Source organism: Geotrypetes seraphini, chromosome 4 (genome assembly GCF_902459505.1).
Source record: "Geotrypetes seraphini chromosome 4, aGeoSer1.1, whole genome shotgun sequence".
NCBI lineage: Eukaryota > Metazoa > Chordata > Amphibia > Gymnophiona > Dermophiidae > Geotrypetes > Geotrypetes seraphini.
In genome coordinates this window covers 121,923,390-121,941,893 of record NC_047087.1, presented here as the reverse complement: position 1 = coordinate 121,941,893, position 18,504 = coordinate 121,923,390, and the positions used below count along the sequence as shown (strand labels likewise).

Below are 18,504 nucleotides of genomic sequence, written 5' to 3'. Positions count from 1 at the left end.
TCTCCCCTTCCCCTCCTCTAATCTATCTGCCAGCTGTTTCCTTCCTTTTTTCATTCTCCCTTCCCTCCTCCTCCTGTCCAGCAGTAATTCTCTTCCCTCCCCTCCCAGCAGCATCTCTCCTTCTCCCTCTCCAGTAGCAGCTGTCCCTTTTTTTCCTTGCCCAGCAGCTTCCCAGATTCCTTTCCCTCCTCCCCTCCCAGAAGCATCTCTCCTTCTCCCTCTCCAGTAGCAGCTGTCCCTTTTTTTCCTTGCCCAGCAGCTTCCCAGATTCCTTTCCCTCCTCCCCTCCCAGAAGCATTTCTCCTTCTCCCTCTCCAGTAGCAGCTGTCCCTTTTTTCCCTTGCAAAGCAGCTTCCCAGATTCATTTCCCTCCTCTCCTCCCAGCAGCATCTCTCCTTCTCCCTCTCCAGTAGCAGCTGTCCCTTTTTTTCCTTGCCCAGCAGCTTCCCAGATTCATTTCCCTCCTCCCCTCCCAGCAGCATCTCTCCTTCTCCCTCTCCAGTAGCAGCTGTCCCTTTTTTCCCCTGCCCAGCAGCTTCCCAGACCAATGTTCCCTCTAAGGATTGATGAGGTGTGTGCAAAAAAAAATATGCATGAGCGACAAGTTACATATTCCACAAATTTATGAGCAGGCACGGAGGACGCATTTTTAAACAAATGTAGTTTATCCTTGTACTCCTTATGTATTTTTAATCATCTATGGATATGTTTGTATGTTTATTGTTCAAATGGTTTTATTTATTTCCCAAAATTTATTTTTGTTATACACATTGAAAATATTTGATATTGCATTTAAATCAAAATCTCAATAAACTTGAAACTTGAAACGAGTGCCCATGAGATTGTGGGAGGGTAAAATACTCAAAACTTAGAAGAATAACAATTTACTTAAAGTTTTTGCTTCGCCAGCTTTCTGGTATCTTTACATAATGCAGTGGCGTACCTAGCATATGTAACACCCGGGGCCCATCATTTTTTGGCACCACCCCCCCCCCCCCCATCTGTACGAAAAACATGATTTTTAGTAACAAGCCACACGTCACACATGAGTATCTAGGAAAAGGCAGCATCTTACATATTGCAGTGAACAGTACATCAATACACCTAAACAATAAAACTAAACAAGCCAGATCAGCACAGATCAATCCTACACCGTCAATCCTAACATAAAACTATGTCTTTCGAACACACAGAACACAGAACACACCTTCGCCTATTATGGAATATGTAATCACAAACTAACCCCTCCCTCTTTTACAAAACTGTAGTGTGGATTTTAGCTACGGAGGTAACAGCTCTGATGCTCATAGAATTGTGAGCATCAGAGCTGCTACCACCACGGCTGGTGCTAAAAAACGCTTCACAGTTTTGTAAAAGGGGGGATAAAATAAAAATACATAGACAAAGGTTAAATTGAACCAGCAAGAAGCTGGACTCTGCATACAATGCTTCACAGAAACAGTGACACATGTCTCCTAAAGCAATAAATAAATAGAAATTTTTTTTCTACCTTTGTCTTCTGTGGTTTCTGCTTTCCTCATCTTCTTGTAACTCTCTTCCTTCCATCCACTATCTGCCGTCTCTCTTCCCCTATATGGCATCTTCTCTCCTTCTATGCCCCTTCCAGAAACTGTATGCCTCCCCCTTTCATCTCTCCTTTCACCCCCATTGGTCTGGCATCTCTCTCCTCTCCTTCCCTCTCCCACACCTCTCCTCTGCAATCCCTTTCCCTTTTTACCCTCATTTCCCTTTTCAATTTATTTTCTGCATCTGTCTAGATTATGTTCTTACTACCCTCTCATCAATGTCCTTTTTTACTGTCTACCTAAAGCTTGCCACCTCTTTCCCTCACCCCTCCAGTGTTTCCCTAACTCAATCCTTTTCTCCCCATCATGTGCCCTCCTTTTATTTATCCCCTCCTTCCATCATGTACCCTCTTTCTCCAACCCTTCCATCTAGTACCTTCTCCTCTCTCTGTCCACTTCCATCCAGCATCTGCTCCCCTCTTTCTCTCCTCCCATTTCCTTCTGGCATTTGCTCCCTTATCTCTCCCATCTGCACTTCCATCCACCATAGGCTCCCCACTACCATCCAATGTCTGCCCTTTCTCCCTCCATCCACCCCTCTTCAATCAGCATCTTCCCCCTTTCTTTCCCTCCAATATCCTTCCCCCTTATGTCTCTCCCCTTTCTCTGTACATCAATTCCATCAGCACCACTCTTCCATACCACCCTGCCCCCTTTCTTTCCCTCCACCACTCTTCCATTCCAGCAGTCCTGCTCCTTTCTCTCCCTTCATGCAGCAAGGTCCCGCGATGATTGTAGCTGCCTGCTGCCAATCCACCCCACTCCGACGTACTTGCTCTAGAGCGGACTCAGCAGCCGCATGCTGGAAGGGCCCGCGATGACTTGTCTGCTGGCTCTGCTCTGGAAGAAGTAAGTTACATTGGAGGGGGTGGACCGGCAGACGCAAGGAGTTGCGGCAATGTCCCGCAATGACTACGTCTGCCGGGTCCACCCCCTCCGACGTAACTTACTTCTTCCAGAGCAGAGCCAGCAGACGAGTCATCGCGGGACCTTCCTGCACCTCAGTGCGGATGCTGACTCTGCTGAAGAGAAAGTAAGTCAGTGGTAACGTGACCATTTATTTTTTTCATCAAAAGGGGACATCTATTAATTGACTGTGTATCCTTTCTTTCTTTCTGCACTCAGGCCCAACAATTGTCCCATTCTATTCCCTCCCTCCTTCCTTCCCATGTCCTTAGTGCCCCCAGTGCCTCCTTCCCGTGTCCATAGTGCCCCCAGTGCCTCCTTCCTGTGTCCTTTGTGCCCCCAGCACCTCCTTCTTATGTCCCCCCACTTCCTTCCAGATTTTGCCCACCCCCAAAGCCAGCCAGCTCTGCCACCTCTCCATTTTTTTCTCTCTATCACCACCCCATCCCCTATGCTCTGGCATCTCTCTCTTCTCCTTCGCACCCCATAGTCTGGTATCTTCCCTTCCCTGATTCTCTGGCATCTCTCTCCTTTCCTTTTCTTCCATCTTTCCCTCCCCCTCCATGCTCTCACATCTCCCCCTTCCTTTTCCGTTAGTATGGCATACCTTCCTCCTTCCCTCCAAGCCCTGGCATCTCCTTTCATTCCCTCGTCTTCCTTCTCCCTCCAGCTGGGTACCGCAACACTCTCCCCTGCAGCTCTGGACTTCCCCACACCTGCTCTCCCCAAATTGCCATGCTTCGGTTCCTCTTCTTCCTTCCTCCCTCCCCACGCGGGACCCTGCGACACCATCAGTTCTTACTCCCTCTAACGTCGGCCCTGCAGCTCCGGACTTCCCCGCACCTTCTCCCCCCCCCCCCTTCGGATCGCTATTATTTTAAATGTTATAGCGGCGGCGGCGCTGTATCCATCAGTGGAGACGTCTAACCTCGGCCTGCCCCGGAACTCTTACTGCAGCAGCCGCCCGTCTAGGCAGGAACAGGAAGTCACTGTTGCAGTAAGAGTTCCGGGTCAGGCCGAGGTTAGACGTCTCTACTGATGGATACAGCGCCGCCGCTATAACATTTAAAATAATAGCGATCCGAAGGGGGGGGGGGGCAGGTGTGGGGAAGTCCGGAGCTGCAGGGCCGGCGTTACACCAATGAGAACAAGGGGCGGACCGCCCCCCACTTAGTACGCCACTGATTGCGGGGATCAGGAAAGGAACCGCCGCTGCTGCTGGATCTTAGGCGAGCAGGGCAGACCCCCACCACCTCCGCTCGTGAGCGACACCAGAAGAAGCATGAGCGACGCCACTGAAAATAGTGAGCGATCGTTCATGCGCTCACCTTAGACTAGAGGGAACACTGTCCCAGACTCTGATAGTGACTCTGATAGTGGTTTTCTCCCCTCCCAGCAGCTCTTCTTACTTCCCAGTGCAGCGATTCACGAAGGCAGCCTCGGGTCCTTTGTTGGGTTGCGCCGCCTCTGAGGAAAGAGGAAGTTGCATCATCAGAGGCAGCCGCGACTCAGCAAAAGCCCCGAGGCTGCCTTCGTAAATCGCTGCGCTGGGAAGTAAAGGGGAGCTGCAGAGAGGGGAGAAAGCCACTGTCGGAGGCTCCCCAAGATCTCTCCGGCCCAGCGCACGCTTCACATGTTGATTTTGCCGGCCCTGCGCGGACCGGCAGGAAGTTGAAGTGAGTCAATCTTGCCGGCCCTGCGCGGACCGGCAAAAATTTCCTGCGGACCGACACCTGAAGAACTGTGCACTAGAGAATGACACAGGGTTAAATTTTTCCCTATCCCCATAGGAACTAAATTTCCCCGTCCTATTCTCATGAGTTGTCGCTGAGCCTGCCTCATTCTGTATGCTCTGTCTTAACCACACAAGCCTCGAACACTTATAATTTTAGTGTTTGAGGCTTGTTCAGATGAGGATGGAGCTTGCAGGAATGGGACAGGAAAATGAGCTCCTGCAGGGATGGAGAAATTTGTCCCCATGTCATTCTCTAAATTCAATATATAGAACCACCAAAATGACACTGGATATAGTCTCTTTTCTCTATTTATAGACAGGGACAAGCCTCAGAATATTGAGTATTAGATTTTCACCCATTCAGGGTTCTTTCAAAGAGAAAGACATTTCTTTTCTCTTACTCACATTCACATCACTGGTTTGAACCCATCCTCCCTACCTTTTTTTCTAACATTAAATATATTCTGAGGCTTGTCCCCGTCTATAAATAGAGAAAAAAAAGAGATTATATCCAGTGTCATTTTGGTGGTTCTATATATTGTATTTAATTAATAGGTAACCCTCAAGTTTTGTTTCTATTTTTATTCTCTAAAATTCATCATAGAATATAGAAACTTGATGGCAGATAAAGGCCAAATGACCCATCTAATCTGCCCATCCTTAGTAACCATCATCTCTTCCTCTCTCTTAAGAGATCCCACGTGCTTATCCCACGCCTTCTTGAATTCAGATAGTCTGTTTCCACTACTTCCTCTGGGAGACTGTTCAACACATCCTGAGACTATCACCTCTTAACTTCATCCTATGCCTTCTCATTCCAGAGCTTCCTTTCAAATGAAAGAGACTCGACTCATGCACATTTACACCATGTAGGTTTTTAAACATCTCTATCATATCTCCCCTCTCCCTTCTTTCCTCCAAAGTATACAGATTGAGATCTTTAAGTCTGTCCCCACAAGCTTTATCACGAAGAACACATACCATTTTAGTAGCCTTCCTCTGGACCGACTCCATCCTTTTTATATCCTTTTATTGTACACAATATTCTAAATGAATTCTCACCAGAGTCTAATACAGGGGAATCAATACCTCCTTTTTACTACTGGCCATACCTCTTTCTATGCATCCTTCTAGCTTTTGCCGTCACCTTTTCAACCTGTTTGGCCACCTTAAGATCATCACATACACTTACACCCTTCTTCCACTCAACCAGTTCCTGACCCATCCCGTAACTTTGGGACCCATCCCAAGGCTACTTAGTTTGTTTATTAGATATCTGTGTGGAACACTGTCAAAGACTTTGCTAAAATCTAAATACACCACATCTAGCGCACTCCCTCTATCCCAGTGGTCTCAAACTCAAACCCTTTGTGGGGCCACATTTTGGATTTGTAGGTACTTGGAGGGCCGCAGAAAAAAATAGTTAATGCCTTATTAAAGAAATGACAATTTTTCATGAAGTAAAACTCTTTATAGTTTATATATCTTTCCTTTTAACTGTTAAAGGGAAAGATATATAAACTATAAAGAGTTTTACCTTATGCAAAATTGTCATTTCTTTATGCAAAATTGTCATTTCTTTAATAAGACATTAACTATTTTTTCTGCGGCCCTCCAAGTACCGGTACTCTATTTTTTCTGCAGCCCTCACATTTAAAGTTTAATATCTTTTCTTTCTCAAAACTGACACATTTCAATCACTATATTAAAAATAAAATCATTTTCCCTACCTTTGTTGTCTAGTGACTTCATTTTTCTGTGCTTTCAACTATGGTTCCAGGGCCTTCTTGTCCTTTGACTGTTTTTCTCTCCGTCTTCACTTTCTGCCTTGCATCCATCTTTGGCATTAACTTAATGTTCAATTTTTCTGCTTTCTTTTCAAAATCTACGTTTCCATGTCTTAACTTCCCTTCCTATCTCTCTCTTCTTCCGTCCTATTTCCATGATCTGGCATCTCTTTCCTTCCTTTCTCTCCCTTCCTCCTTCCTTCCTTCCTTTCCCCTGGTCTGGCATCTCTCCCTCCCCCCTCCATGATCTGATATCTCTTTTCCTTCCCTCCCTCCCATGAACTTGGCTTCTCTTGTTCCTCTCCTTTCCCTTGTCTTCCTTCTTCTTCCTTCCCTCTCTTTCCCCAATTGGGTGCAGCAGCAACAGAAGCAGCATTTCCCTTCCCCCTTTCCTGTGCAGCAGAAGCATTTCTCTTCCCCTTTCCCCCCCCCCTCTCCCTTTCCCTGTACAGCAGCATCAGCATTTCCCTAGGGTCCCCCTTTCCTATGCAGCAGAAGCATTTCTCTTTCTCCTTCCCTTCCGTTCTCTTCCTTGTGGAGCAGCAGCGTGTCTGGCCGGCTCAGTTGATCATTCCATTCAAAGCCGCGGGTGGCAGCTCCTCGTGAGATCCGCGCCTGCATCTGAAGCCTCTCTGATGTTGTGATGTCAGAGAGGCTTCCGATGCAGGAGTGGATAGCGCGAGGAGCCGCCAACCTGCGGCTTTGAACGGAAAGATTGACTGAGCCAGCCAGACACACTGCTGCTCCAAAAAGAAGGGAAGGAGGAAGAGAAATGCTGTTTGATCGCGTCCAGACCGCGGGCCGCAAAATAGCACCTGGAGAGCCGCATGCAGCCCGTGGACCGCGTGTTTGAGACCGCTGCTCTATCCAGTTCTCTGGTCACCGGGGAGGAACCTGAGGCTGATTGACCCAAGTTGTTTAAGGCCTAAGGTTTCTGATTGGCCCGAACACCTTTAGGAGGGGCCTTAAACAACCTGAGTCAGTTAGAGCCTCAGACCTCTCCCCGGTGCATCCCTGCCATTTTGAAGAGGCGGGCCTTTTGGTTGTAGGGAGTAGGCATCCCTCCAGCCAGCCATCTAAGTAAGGTAAGGGGGGGGGTTGTTTGGCAGCGGGACAGAGTGAGTATCTCTCCTGCTGCCGTGGGGGTGTTGCGGGTATGTTGCTCGGCAGCGGGATAGAGTGGGCATCTCTTGCTGCTGAGGGGGGGGATGTTGCTTGACAGTGGGAGACAGTTGATATCTTTCCCGCTGTCAGATGGGCACATGCAAATTTAGAGAATCTTCACTAATCTCCATCAACCTTATTTGCATGACCGTTTTTTGGAGAATGACTTGCTTTTTTTAAAATTACTACTATTTTGGCTACAACAGTGGCCTGTCCATTTTTTAACACAAATTTTTAAGAATCTAGGCCTGAAACTGCAATGGCTGGGATAGAGTGGGTGGAGAGAGAGAGAGAAAACAGAGAAACATGATGGCAGGTAAAGGCCAAATAGCCCATCCAGTCTCCCATCTGTACCATCCACTATCTTCTCCTCTCCCTAAGAGATACCACGTGCATGTCCCTGGATAGTTGAACATGAAAGGTTTTTCATGATATAAACTAGCAGAGGCTGGTTTCAATTTGATCTGGAAGCCCAGAGGAGACAAAGAACCCAGCAAGCTAATAAAAGGAATGCTCGGTCAAGCTTATTTTCAACTGCAAAATTACTTTGTAGGATTCTCTTGGTATTTCAGTTTCAGGGAACAGTATTTGTTAGGGATGATTCTGGGTTGTAGGAAGGCAAAGTCAAAAGGAGATGGCAGCTGAGAAAAATTTGCACGAGAGCCACCTTCACTAGCACTTTCTCTTTAATATCAGGCTGTGATTTCCTGGATAATTTATTTTGGGGAGATTCTCAAAAAAGATGAACATTCAAAAAGTGGCATAAATGGGCAGATAGATGTTTTTCTTGCCAAACCCTTCCAATTTGCTATTTTTGAAACCTGTGTTCCAGATGGATATCTATGTTGTTCATCTGCAGTGCGTCTAAATCTCAAAGGGGCGCATTACAGGCATGGTGTGGGCGGGGCTAGGGTAAGCTTATGACTTGGATGTTTTAATAATGAATGAGTTCCAAAAAGATGTCCACACTGACCAGATGACCACTGGAGGGATGTAAGCATGACCCACACCCACCCAGCCACATACTCAAATCTCGCATGTGAGGTGTCAACTGCAGGCATAAGGGCTATTAGTGTGGTGTACAGTTGGGTCCAGTAGGTTTTGGTTGGGTTTTGAAGGGCTCACAATACACCATAAGGGGGTTATGTTGAGATGTGTACTTGGGTCTTTTATGTGTTCACTGCAGTGCCTCCTGTGGTTCCCCCCCTGCTCTGCTGGGATGTCTATGTGGCCAGTGTAGTAAAAATACTGGTCCTTCTTACTTGCCAGTGGCTTGTTTTGTGTGTGTTTCATTTGGATGTGGGGTCTTGGGGTTGTTTTTTTTCTTTTAAATGATTCAATAAGATAGACGCAAAGAGCACATTTTTGAAAAAACAAGATAAGACATTTTGAAAATTGTCATGTTCACTACTGAATTTTTGTGCATGTTTTGTAAAATGTCTGCTCAAATTTAGACGTATCAAAAATGCCCCTCATCTTACTAAGATTTTCTATCTGTGGCTCCAGAACTCATTTCTTAAATTATTATATTTATATGTTACATAACATATCAAGAAAACATAAGCCAAAGGAAAAGAAAACTTTGGGCAAAATTTAACTATTCTAGCCCATATTATCCAGCACTCATTTTTGTCTTTATTTTCAAAATAAGCTTCTCTAAAAACAATTTCCACAAAATCCTCCAAATCTTGTGTTATGCTTCAACCTTCAATTAAGTAATACCAAAAGCATGTTTGAGGGCTTTCTCAATTTAAAAAAGAATTCTTCACTAAATATATTAATATCAGAATGTTGAGGGAAGAAGAATAATTCTGTTTTTGATTGAACTTAAAATACAAAGGAACTGTGCTAAAAAATCTTGCTTTGCTTTCTTCCTATATAGTAAAATTTGAACTTTCTCTGAGAAGCAGTGATAGGAGAAAATGATTTTAAATAAAATTGGGAGTAAGACAAGACCAGGTGGAAAGAGCAGGTTGATGTGAAAACGCTGAAGCTGACACACTCAGGTGAGGATGGTATTTGTTATTAATTTTTCTTCCATATAACACCACTTTTTTAGCATCTGAGTTGTACCTTCCTAAAAAGTGGGGTTTTATCCCCTCCTACCAGCAGATGGAAGTAGAGAAACTGATATTTTCTAGTGACATCACTAGCAGGGGGATGATAGAATTGCCAGGATCTCAAGCAAGACCTCTGGGAGCTTGCAACTGAGCACAGTGCTGAATTACAGTGTCCCCACCTGTGACAGAGAGTTTCTGGTGTCAGAAATAGTTCTGGAGGGTAAGGGGCCAGAGCAGAGTCAACATTCTCTTATCAGTGTCATCAGGACCCATTGGTCCTGATGCCTTTTGTGGGGATGTCAGCTATTTTTCCTTCTGTCATGAGTGTGTGTGTGTTTTTTGTTTTCTGTTTTCTCCTGCTGCAGGATCTGGCACAGCTCCCATCAGGGCTTAGAGGAAAAGGGGATGCGAGAGTCTCCCACACCCTTAATGAGCCAGGCTAATCAGTAGGGGGGTCCTGAGCCCCGAATGGCTTCAGCAACTAGTAAAGCAGGCTTTGATGAAAGAGAAGGTATATTAAGTACCTCATTAGGTACAGAGGATTTTTAGATAATTAGGGATAGGAAGAATAGCAAAAGTGATATTGTGAGACTCAAAGATGAAGGGGAGGAATATGTAGAAGCTGATAAAGAAAAGGCCAAATTGCTTAACAAATATTTCTGTTCTGTGTTCACGGCTGAAACGCCAGGAGCAGGACTGTAAAAGACAAATGTGAATAGGGATAGAGTAGTAATAGACTGATTTTCAGAGGGTTTTGTTGTGAGCAGCTAGCTAAAATAAAGGTAGACAAAGCGATTGGGCTGGATGGTGTACATCTGAGGGTGCTGAAGGAATTTAGGGAAGTTCTGGCAGCTCTGCTGACTAACCTTTTCAATGAGTCTCTAGAGTCGGGAGTGATATCGGAGGACTGGAAAAGGGCAGATGTGGTCCCTCTTCACAAAAGTGGAAGTAGGGAATTACAGGCCGGTAAGTCTGACTTCTGTGGTAAGCAAATTAATGGAAACGCTTTTAAAACTGAGAATGGTCAAGTTTCTGGAATCCTGTGGATTACAGGACTGGGGGCAACATGGATTCACTAGAGGTAGGTCTTATCAGATAAATTTCTTTGACTGGATGACCAGAGACTTGGATAGAGGATGTGCGCTAGATGTGGTGTATTTAGATATTAGCTAAGCCTTTGACAGTGTTCCACCCAGATATCTGATAAATAAACTGAGTGCCCTTGAGATGGGTTCCAAAGTGACAGGATGGATCAGGAACTGGTTGAGTGGAAGGCGACAGAGGGTAGTGATCAATGGCGATCGCACTGAGGAAAGGGATGGTACCAATGGTGTGCCCAAGGTTTTGTTCTTAGGCCTGTTCTTAACATTTTTATAAATGTTATTGCTGAAGGGTTGTCGGTTAAGGTTTACCTCTTTGCGGATGATATCAAAATCTGCAATAGAGTAGACACGCTGGATGGTGTGAATAACATGAAGAAAGACCTAGCGAAGCTTGAAGAATGATCTGAAATTTGGCAGCTAAAATTTAATGCTAAGAAATGCAAGGTTATGCATTTGGGCTGCATAAACTTGAGCAAATGGTACAGTTTAGGGGGTGAAGAACTTATGTGCATGACAGAAGAGCAGGACTTGGGTGTGATTGTATATGATGATCTTAAGGTGACCAAACAAGGTGACGGCGAAAGCTGGAAGGATGCTAGGTTGCATAGGAAGAGGTAAGGCCAGTAGGAAAAAGGAGGTATTGATGCCTCTGTATAAGACTCTGGTGAGACCTCATTTAGAATATTGTGTACAATTCTGGAGGCCGCACATTCAAAAAGATATAAAAAGGATGGAGTCGGTCTAGAGGAAGGTTACTAAAATGGTGTGTGGTCTTTGAGATAAGGCGTGTGGGGACAGACTTAAAGATCTCAATCTGTATACTTTGGAGGAAAGGCGGGAGAGGGGAGATATAGAGAGGTTTAAATACCTACGTAATATAAATGTGCACGAGTCGAGTCCCTTTCATTTGAAAGGAAACTCTGGAATGAGAGGGCATAGGATGAAGTTAAGAGGTAATAGGCTCCGGAGTAATCTGAGGAAATACTTTTTATGGAAAGGGTGATAGATGTGTGGAACAGTCTCCCGGAAGAGGTGGTGGAAACAGAGACTGTGTCTGAATTCAAGAAGACCTGGAATAGGCACATGGGATCTCTGAGAGAGAAAGAGATAATGGTTTCTGTGGATGGACAGACTAGATGGATGGGTCATTTGGCCTTTATTTGCCATCATGTTTCTAGGTGAGTGGTTGGGGTGGGAGTTCCCTATGTGCCAAGCATAACTCGGAGAACTGGACCTTGGTAGAGGCTTATTTTAGGGGTGTGGGAGACCTTTCACCTCCTGGTTCCAGAGTGGATTACCCTTTATAGCAACTAAACCATAATAAAAGTGAATGATACTTTAATTTTATAAAGCATTTTCCTAGTGTAAAGCATGGTTTACACTTGAAAAATAGCATCTGAAAAATTATGCAGGTGTAGTATACATGTATACAAGGATGTATGCTGATGAGCACACATTTTACACAATCTGTCGGCATTTTGGGGGCATGGTTCAGGTGGATCAGTGGCAGAGTTCCAGTATATGTATGTACTTTAGAAAATATACCTGTACATGTTTATGCCTGCCTTGGAACAGATATAAATTTGTGTTAGATAATTTGTGCACTTTTGTTCTAGGAGCCTGTTTTCTAAAGACACAAAGGTGCCTTGGTTGCGTTCATAAAAAGAAATCACAAAAACATATTTATTTTTTGAGTGCCATTTTTTTTGCATGTAAAAATAGCTTTTTATAAAAATTCCCTTTAAGTTATGCACATAAAGGAATAAATTTTCTGTTGTAAAGTAGAGTTCTGGCAGAACTTGGGCAGGGTCGTGATTTATGCATATATTTTATAAAATACATTTCCAGTGCAATAGATATATCATTCTGGACAAGGGGGTAATATTTGATAAAATACATTTCCAGTGCAATAGATATATCATTCTGTACAAGGGGGTAATCTTTCCATGGCCATTTTTTTATTTTTATTTTTTGTATCCCTCCTACTTCATTGAGAGCTCTACTGCCACCTACAGTTTTTCCCTTTTGCACGCGAGCCTGAAGGAGTATTTCTGTTCTGTTCTGAGGGGTCTGTAAATTGCAAATTTGAACGTTTCTGCATATTTATTTATGTTCCCCCACTACTAAAATCACAGTTTTTTGTTTTATTTTGCCTTTTTGGCACCAAAAGTCTGGCGGTGGCCATCTTAGATTTTTGCAATCTCTTTTTCAAAAGTCTTTTGTACTTTCAAATCTTATAGTTTGGCCTCAAAACTAGTGGGAATGGAGTCCTCTGGCTCTCTTGCCCCTGGTACATGCCAGGTTTGCACAAATTATGCTCCGGAGGAACATCTTTGCGCCACATGCAGAGGAGGGGGAGGTGGGAGCATCCGGCTCAGCCTCCCCTTTGTGCTCAAGACACACAAATTAGAATTCTCTTCTAGAGACTCAGCTTTGAGGTGGAAAGCCCTTCAGGAAATCCGTCCTGTCACAGCACAGGCTGGAAGCTCTCTAGGCACCAGATGTGGGGGCAAGATCTCCCCAAAATGCACCTGTTTTCACAGGCTACTGCTGACCAGGGCATGGGAGACATTACGGATGTGGATACATATGATGAGTCTCTCACTGTTCCCTTATTGTTTTAGGACACTCCCACCCTGTTGGGGGTTGCAGGGCTCCCACCCTGTTGGGGGTTACAGGACTCCAGTCCGACCCTTTGGAACACATGCCTGCTTTTGATTTGGGAAATTATTCCACGGTTCTATGATTTATTTACATCCGCGGCTCCACTGGATCTCATTTCTGAGAGCTGAATTTGGATTCTTAGCCAGTTCCTTCTACCTCCTCTCTGAGTGGTGTGAAAGCTCAGTCTTCTACGTTTCCCTGGCATCCTGACATCAATGTCTTAGTCTCGGAGCAGTGGGATGCTCCAGAGGGATGTCTCAAGGTAGTGAGAGCTATGACTTGGTTGTATCCAATGACACAAAAGTGCTATCAGCTGGTTCTCAGCCCAAGGTGGATTCCTTGGTTGTACAGATTCCGAAATGCACCTCTCTCCCGAGTAAGGGTGGCATGGTGCTCAAGATCACCTCGAGAGACTTTTTGAGAATCTGTCTTTGGGAGTCAAGGCAGCCTCTGCAGCAACCTTTGTGATTTGTGCCTGTCTTTCCAGGGTGCGAACGCTAGATCGCGAGGGCAATGTTTTTATCAAGTGTTGATTATGTGGCATATGCTCTCTATTACATAATTCGTGTCATGAGTAAAAGTCAGCTTACTCGATTTCTGCCCGAAAGATGTTATGGATTCCACCTCAAAAGCAACTCTTTGCTGTTTGGGAAAAAACTGACACTCTCATGACCTGTGTAGTGGATCATCGATCCAAAACCTTGCCTGACAGCAGATCCAGATCATCTAGAGCAGTGGTCTCAAACTCAAACCCTTTGTGGGGCCACATTTTGGATTTGTAAGTACTTGGAGGGCCGCAGAAAAAATAGTTAATGTCTTATTAATGACAATTTTGCATGAGGTAAAACTCTTTATAGTTTATAAATCTTTACCTCATGCAAAATTGTCATTTCTTTAGTAAGACATTAACTATTTTTTCTGCAGCCCTCACATTTAAAGTTTAATATCTTTCCTTTCTCAAAACTGACACATTTCAATCACTATATTGAAAATAAAATCATTTTCCCTACCTTTGTTGCCTGGTGACTTTATTTTTCTGTGCTTTTAACTATGATTCCAGGGCCTTCTTGTCCTTTGACTGTTTTTCTCTCGTCTTCACTTTCTGCCTTGCATCCATTTTTGCTGCTATCGAAATACTGACTAAAATAAACTACAACTCCAGAGAGTGAGACCCACTTTTCAATTATTTCGCTCAGAGAAATGAAACTCTGAAGAGGGGGAGGTAACCCCTTCTTGGGGCAAGAGTTTACCATCCAGTCATTGCGCCATTAATATTCCAAACAGGTCACTCTCTGAGATGTAGAAAAACTTGTAATTGTATATATATTATAATCGAATTGATACTGTTTCAAATAGTAAAAACATTTTTGCATACAGGTTGTCACTGGAATGATAAATAAACCTCACTTAGCTTTTGTAAAAGAGGGGTTCAACAGGGTCCCAACGTGGTCCCGTTTCGGCGTCTGCTTCAGGAGACCCCACCAGCTATGGTTCAACACTTGCTAAACAGTCAGAAAGTGTAGATATTATAATGTCCGTGAACAATAATCAGTTAAGAGATAACACGGACATTATAATATCTACACTTTCTGATTGTTTAGCAAGTGTTGAACCATAGCTGGTGGGGTCTCCTGAAGCAGACGCCGAAACGGGACCGTGTTGGGACCCTGTTGAACCCCTCTTTTACAAAAGCTAAGTGAGGTTTATTTATCATTCCAGTGACAACCTGTATGCAAAAATGTTTTTACTATTTGAAACAGTATCAATTCGATTATAAAATATATACAATTACAAGTTTTTCTACATCTCAGAGAGTGACCTGTTTGGAATATTAATGGCGCAATGACTGAATGGTAAACTCTTGCCCCAAGAAGGGGTTACCTCCCCCTCTTCAGAGTTTAATTTCTCTGAGCGAAATAATTGAACAGTGGGTCTCACTCTCTGGAGTTGTAGTTTATTTTAGTCAGTATTTTGATAGCAGCAAAACCACTTTACTGACTCCTCTTAGAGGATACATTATCCCTGTTTTGTGTTGGAAACAAAGTTGCATCCATTTTTGGCATTAACTTAATATTCAATTTTTCTGCTTTTTTTCAAAATCTACGTTTCCATGTCTTACCTTCCCTTCCTATCTCTCTCTTTTTCTGTCCCTATTTCCATGGTCTGACATCTTTCCTTCCTTCATTTCTCCTGGTCTGGCATCTGTCTCCTTCCCTCCCCCCATGCCCTGGCATCTCTCCCTTCCTCTCCATATTCTGGTATCTCCTTTCCCTCCCTCCCATGGACTTGGCATCTCTTGTTCCTCTCCTCTCCCTTGTCTTCCTTCCCCAATTGGGTGCAACAGCAGCAGTATTTCCCTTCCCCCCTTTCCTGTGCAGCAGAAGCATTTCTCTTTCCCCTCCCCTTCCTTTCCCTTCCTTGTGGAGCAGCAGCATGTCTGGCCGTCTCCCTTGCTCAGTTGATCGTTCCGTTCAAAGCCATGGGTGGCGGCTCTTCGCGCGATCCGCACCTGCGTCAGAAGCCTTCTCTCTAACGTCGTAACGTCAGAGAGGCTTCCGACGCAGGTGTGGATAGTGTGAGAAGCCGCCACCCGTGGCTTTGAACGGAGCAATCGACTGCAGCAAGGGAACCGGCCAGACATGCTACTGCTCCACAAGGAAGGGAAGGGGGAAGAGAAATGCTGGTGTGGATGGTGCAAGGAGCCGCCGGCGGCCGCAGCTTTGACCGGAACAATCGACTGCAGCAAGGAAGCAATTGATCATCGCGTCCAGACCGCAGGCCGCAAAATAGCACCTGGAGGGCCGCAAGTTTGAAACCGCTGATCTAGAGGTACTAGGCACTCTAATTTTTGTGGCTCCAAGAGGTCTTGACAGTTTTCCGGAGTTGCATTACAGAGATTCTCCCAAAGTGACAGGCAGAGATTTTCAGGGTCCAGACACAACCAGTCCTCAGCTCCCTGAGCTGCTCCTTCTTCCAAGAAGTCATAATGGCACGAGGTCTGGGGCAACATCACTCAAGATTGGGGGCTGGCTCTCAGATTTTGCACAGGCATGGGTTTAGGTTTTGTCTGACCACTGGGTTCTAGATATAATTCAGAGTGGCTTCAAGTTGGAATTCACTTGGTCTCTAACAAATTGGTTTGTGGACTTTCCCATGGGGTGACCAGATGAAGCGACCCGTGTGCAAGCCACTGTGAGAAGGTTAAAATTCAGGCCATAGAGCCTGTGCCCCCCAAAGACTATGGCTTGGGCAAATACTTCATATAAAGTACTTCACTGTGCCAAAGAAAAGCTCCAACAATTGGAGACCCATTCTGGACCTTACTTGAATGCAGTACTCAGGATCCTGTGTTTTGGTTTTTTTTTGCATGGAGATGGTTTGATCTGCCATAGCGGTGGTGACCTATTTATATATTCCCATTTTCCTAAACCCATTTTCCTAAACCATTTTCCTAAATCTTAGAAAATTTCTAAGATTTCATGTCCTGGAACAGCACTATCAGTTTTCAGCCCTGCCCTTGGCCTGGCAACAGCTCCCTGCACTTTCACCAAAATGATGGTGGTGGTGGCAGTTGACCTACGAAAGTTTGGGCTGCAAGTACTTCCGTACCTGGAAAACTGGCTGATCCAGGCCCCCTCATTGTCTGAGGGTAAGCGCATGGTGGATCAGGTGGTCCAAGTCCTGGAAAGTCTGGGTTGGATTGTAAAATACAGAAAGAGCCAGTTGTCTCCAACACAATCCCTGGAGTACCTGGGGATGCACATACTTTACACACTAACATTTACTAACTTTCTTTGCTATGACCACGATTCTCAAAACGGCACTGTTGTGTGATTGACATGTGATAGGCACCGCCTTGTTAGGCAGCCGCTGTAAATGGCACCATTTCAAGAATCTGGCCCTAAGTGGTTTCTCGCTCTACCCCCTTCTCTCAAATGTTTTAAAATCCCCAGACACCAAAAAGTTACAAAATATGCACATTAAAAGGATTGTGCTCCTTGCTGTCCATTACACGGCGTGCTCATTTTAATACTAATGAGCTCTCTGTAATGCATTTGCATAGGATTCTCAGTGGCTGCTACCGTGAGTAGTAAAAGCCACCAAGAACCCTGTTGTACATCGGAGGCTGATCGAACATGCAAGCTAGACTGGCTACAATCAGTCTTGCTTGGACAGTAAGGGTTTGAGGCTGTTTTATTATTGCCTGTGAAATGGAAGCATGCAGTGAGCACTTGGTGAGTTATAATCAATGTGCCATGATAGAATTTCTTATTGTTGAATGAGTACCTTTAATTGCAATTGATGGTGTTATGTGTGTACTATGCATCTCTGGGCTAAAAAATGTAAAAATTGTTGACCAGGAAGAGCTGATTTGTGTGATCAAAAACAAAATGGATGACCTATGACAGCAGTGGACGAGTCTCACGCAAGAAAGATTGCCAAACTTATAAAAGACAATCGGTTCATCACTCAAAATATTATATTGCAACCCAAAAAACTTTGAAAAAATGATTGAGAAGAGTACAAAAGCACAAAAAGGAAATTTTTGCTGCAGCACCATAATGCTAGGTTTCGCAAAGCACAAAACACCATAGAAGCAATTGCAAAGATGGGTCTTTCAGTACTTTGTTTTTTGTCTGCATGAACACATCTAAATAATGGTTCTGTTTTGTTTTGTTTTTATATATATAATTTCAAAATATTTTACAAGAAAATAAACATATTGTTACAGAAATACAGTAAGTATAATGTTTCAAATTTAAAAAAAACAAAAGAAGAATAATCTTTAATCTTTCTTAGACCACAAAATTAGAGGGGGGATTAAGCTAGAAAAAACTGAGAAGATATTTAAACAGTAAGCAAACAAATTAAGGGTACAAGCATAACACTCAACTGCTCTTTACTTTACTTTCCACTCAGTCAATTTGAGGCAAATTTTTTCAGCTCCAAAAAGGCCTTAAGCTGCTCTGGGAGGAAAAACACATATTTAGTCTGATCATACTTCACTATACACTTGCACGGATAAGTAAGTAGGAACAATGCCCCCAGAGATTTAGGGCCTGTTTTACAAAGCCTGAGCATGGGTAATTGGATGCCAGCGCACTCATAAAGCTGTAGTTGCCAATTAAGCTGCTAGCTTTCACTCAAGGTGTGCAAAATAACAAAAACATGGAAATGACGCATAACGCAAGGTTTACCAAAATAATTATTTATTGCTTTTATTTTTCTATCATGGACCTCAAAAGGCTAGTTGCATTAGTGGGAGGTTGTTATAGTTGCCAAAATGCTGGCCATCTGATAACGATCTCAGCTCGATACTTCGAAGCTCCCCAATGTATACCTTCAGTCCAGTTTGACATCATTGGCCGTCAGCCAATCCAACTAAGAGAGGTGGTCCTTAAATTTGTACAAAGAACTTTTCTTTAACATGTTTAAAAGTTTCAGAAATCATATTTGTTTGTTTACATTCATCCTTGAATATACATTAACATTTTATAA

General features: G+C 44.0%; 1 protein-coding gene across 6 annotated transcripts in view; it reads left to right on the top strand.

The window, feature by feature from the left end:
* USF3 (upstream transcription factor family member 3) overlaps window positions 1–18,504 on the top strand; it is a 111,572-nt gene that overhangs the window by 15,020 nt on the left and 78,048 nt on the right. For 5 of the 6 annotated variants that reach the window (XM_033940153.1, XM_033940156.1, XM_033940159.1 and 2 more), the window contains exon 2: window positions 9,061–9,184. The exons of the other annotated variant lie outside the window; for it this stretch is intronic. The gene's annotated coding sequence lies outside the window, so the exon portion shown is untranslated. The remainder of the gene's footprint in view (window positions 1–9,060; window positions 9,185–18,504) is intronic. 6 annotated transcript variants of the gene reach the window in all.